The sequence below is a fragment of the Giraffa tippelskirchi genome, chromosome 7, assembly GCF_054371585.1.
Source record: "Giraffa tippelskirchi isolate mGirTip1 chromosome 7, T2T-mGirTip1v1.2.pri, whole genome shotgun sequence".
NCBI classification, from domain to species: domain Eukaryota; kingdom Metazoa; phylum Chordata; class Mammalia; order Artiodactyla; family Giraffidae; genus Giraffa; species Giraffa tippelskirchi.
In genome coordinates, this window is record NC_137281.1 from 144,998,102 (window position 1) to 145,002,140 (window position 4,039).

The 4,039-nt window shown below is 42.9% G+C and overlaps 1 protein-coding gene across 4 annotated transcripts in view; it reads right to left on the bottom strand.

Moving 5' to 3' along the window:
- The window catches only part of HEATR4 (HEAT repeat containing 4), a 43,030-nt gene extending 39,060 nt beyond the window's left edge, over nt 1–3,970 (bottom strand). For all 4 annotated transcript variants that reach the window (XM_081509023.1, XM_081509020.1, XM_081509024.1 and 1 more), the window contains exon 1: nt 3,891–3,970. The gene's annotated coding sequence lies outside the window, so the exon portion shown is untranslated. The remainder of the gene's footprint in view (nt 1–3,890) is intronic.
- Nucleotides 3,971–4,039: the final 69 nt, after the last annotated feature.

The window sequence follows — 4,039 nt, forward strand, 5'->3', positions numbered from 1 at the left end:
ATCTACAAACCTCTCCTAGTCCATTTCAGTTATTTGACCTTTTACCCTGTGACACCGTGCGTCATCAAGTATTTGACTCCTTAACAGCACCATAAGGACAGTGTCTCCAGTCTGCTCTTTCAGTATCACCCAGTACTTTTCCATATTGCTACACTGACTTCATTGTTAAAATGTTTTACAGATGCAGAACGTTTTTATCAAGGAGATAAATCACCTTAGCTCTTGACTATTGGGCAAGCTGTTTCCAGGTTTTAGCTAGCATGGAAAATTCTGTAGAGAACAAATGCCTGGAGTTCACGCTTTTTTTTTTTTCAAGAAATGTTCCTTCTGAAGCACTTCTTTGGCCTAATAACAATAATTGATAGTTATAGAGTAGGATGATCAGTCCTGGGTGTTCATTGGAAGGATTGATGTTGAAGCTGAAACTCCAATACTTTGGCCACCTGATGCGAACAGCTGACTCATTGGAAAAGACCCTGATGCTGGGAAAGATGGAGGGCAGGAGGAGAAGGGGACGACAGAGGATGAGATGGCTAGAAGGCATCACCGACTCGATGGACATGGGTTTGGGTGGACTCAGGGAGTTAGTGATGGACAGGGAGGCCTGGTGTACTGTGGTTCATGGGGTCGCAAAGAGTCCGACACGACTGAGCGACTGAACTGACTGAACTGGCTTTGCTAAGAGCTTTACACCAGGTTGATATTATGGTCTTTACTGCTTGTGGGAAGAAGCTGAGGCTCAGAGGGGTTGGTAAATTGCTTCAGATCACATTGGCCATAAGTAGAAGAGTCAGGCTTCACAGTCAGCTATCAGATCCAACCTCAGAGCACTTAACTCTGTGCCACACTGGCTTTGGCCCAGGCTCCACTCCCTACCATGGCATTGTGTTGGCCTTGCCATTTTCAGGGGCAGGTAGGGCCTCCCCACCCAACATATAATCATGAAAGAAAGATCATTGTCCTGTCATGTTGAGTGCCAACTCCTGCCTTTCCTGCCCTGTGCACAGGGTACCCTTTAGCCTAGATCTGACTCCTCTCACTTCCTTTCACAACACCCAGAATAGTACCTGCTGTTTTTAGGGCTTGATTTCTCCCACTGTCTTCTGTGTATTAAATCTGACCTCTTGCTGAGTTTCTTTTTGTGAAGGGCCAGCTTTTACATAGTTGTCACTAGGCCAGAATTAATAACGTAACTCAAACTAAGTCACACATGATTAATGTGATGTCCCTCCATGAGTGTTTTAGCATAAGATTAAATTTAGTTGTTTTATCTCTTCACAATCACAAAGGCCACATGGCCACAGGGCACTGAGTACTTTTTAAAGTCAGATTAAAAAAAAAATTAGGGCAAGGCTAAAGGGTGTTCACAAGGTAATATTTTTCTTTGAACAGTGTCTGTTCTGCCTGGTGGAAAATGAACTGCTTAGATGAAAACAGTATTAATGTACTCCTGCCTTTTGTACTGCCTAATAGAACATCTCATCATTCTTAACCTATCAATGTGTCAGTATCTTGCTTCTAGGTCAGGAGGCATTTTGAGCCCAAACACTTGAAAAACCGAATGAGGACCAGTTTCGCCCCAAGGTTCACCAATATGGAATGATTTGGGGTGTCCCCAGATATAAGCCCTTTAGCCTGTGACATATAGAATCTTTGGTCACAATGTTATCATCCCAGAAAGAACACAATATTATCATAATCAGTTATTATAAATTCTCAAGGAATAGTTATTGTCATCTAAGATGGCTTTTTGAAAAAGAAGAAAACACATATGGACATGTCTTTACAGGACAAAACGTTCTAAGATTTGGTCAAAAGAGGCTTGTCAGGCAGATTCTGTACCTCCCAGCCGTGTTATTCTTGCCAAATGATTTAACAATCCTGGTTTGCCTTGTTGTTCAGTCGCTCAGTCATGTCCGACTCTTTGAGACCCCATGGACTGCAGCACGCCAGGCCTCCCTGTCCTTTACCATCTCCCAGAGCTTGCTCAAACTCATGTCCATTGAGTCAGTGATGCCATCCAACTATCTCGTCCTCTAAGGTTTGCCTTAGTTTACCAATCTGAAAATAGAGTCTGACACCTGTTCTAATTTAGTGTTGATATGAACGTAAAAATTAGGGGAACATGTATGAAAGTTCTTTGTAATCTGCAAAGTATTATGTAACTGAGAGAAACTGTTATTATTGATTTAGAACATAGAGTACTTATCCTTTAGAAGGCAAGTCTCTGGGACCCCACAGTTAGATGCATTGGGCACTAAGGGAAAAGTTTAGGAATACTAGGGTCCTAGGTAGTTAAGAGAGGGGGGAAAAAAAGACCTACAGACGGAGTTTGGAAGCTCCGTATTATCCAAACTTAAATGTTACCTGGACCAACACAGAGGCAGGGTCCCCTCCCAACAAATAGCCCTTAAGAAGCAAAAGGAGAGTGGCAGGTCCCAGGTGCTTTTGTGCACAGACAGCATAAGAAACTGAATAAATGGCATTGTACAATTACTCAAACCTGGCATGACTGCAGACCAAGGCCCTGTAATCTGGTAAACAGCAGCCACCAACAACATCTCTTGCACTTCTAGGAAACTGACTGGATAGGTGGGAGTAGGGCTAGAAGGTTTATGCCTACAGCTAAAACCTGATAGAAGAATCCAGACTCAAAATGGGTGCTATCTGAGAGGTTCCAAATTTAGTTCCACTCTTCTTTTCATCTTGCCAGTCCTGTACCCTCACCCCCTGTTCTATTGCCTTTATTCTGCAGAAATTGTTGAAGTAGGCTAATTAATGCATGCTAAAAGAATAATTGAGCTTCCCTGGTGGCTCACTGCTAATGCTGGAGACACGGGTTCAATCCCGGATCTGGAAGATCCCCTGGAGAAGGAAATGGCAACCCACTCCAGTATTCTTGCCTGAAGAATTCTATGGACAAGCAGAGCTGGGCAGAGGACAGTCCATGGGGTCACAAAGCATTGGATACAACTGAGCAACTAAACAGCAACAAAAGGAATAATATCTTGTTTTTTTCCTTCTGTTACTAAAGCAGTAGAAACTGGCACAGAAGTAAATGCTATAAGCCGTAGCACTGTATCTTCTGAGAGTTTTTAAAAAGTAGTACACTCTCATTTCCACCTTCAGATTCTGAAGTTCTGAGGTAGGGCCCAAGAGGGGACACTCAGCTTCTGGGACAGTGCTTGTTAGATATGGCTAAAAGACTTTCTGCATCAAGATCACCTGAGAAGTTTATTAAAATGCAGACTCCTGTGTCCCACACTCTAGAATATTGATTCAGGAGGCTGCAAGTGAAGCCTAGAAATCTGCATTTTAACAAGATCTCAGAGGTTTTTATACACATTAAATTTAGAGAAACTATAGCTCCAGGAGGTATCCATGGGATTTATGAAAGAAGCTTAGTTAGTGAGGAGAGTGGGATCAGGGAACACTTAACCAGGCTTATTTCAAATACCCTCTCTCTGCTGCCTGTTTCTTAACAGAAAGTTCCCTACATTCCCCCCCCCCCGCCTTAATTTCTTTTTCTTTGGCTGTGCTGCGTGGCTTGCAGGATCTTAGTTCCCCAACCAGGGACTGAACCCCAGCCATGGCGGTGAAAGTGCCAAGTCCTAACCACTAAACCAAGAGGGTTGTCTCATCAGATTATTGTGGAAACTCTGGCATAGAGACGATCTGTCACAACTGTTTTATTAATAGATGCCAAAACTGAGGTCCAGAGAGAAGACATGTAACTATGATCACAGTACTAGTTAGTACCTAGCAACACTGACACTTTGACACCTAATCCAAAATCTTTTCAACTACTTCTGACTGCTTCTTATCATTCATCTGATGCTAACAAGCTCCTTTCACATACTGATGAAGCAGCAGCAGTATTTTGAAATTACCTTCAAACTGGCTTCCCACACACAATCTTCAACGGGAAGCAAGGTTTTGCCATCTTAAACCTTCCTTAGTTTTAGATTCCAAAGCTGCTTATATTGGTTACTAGGCAACCACCTCTTTAGGATTCCACAAGTCTACTCACAGAACCTAC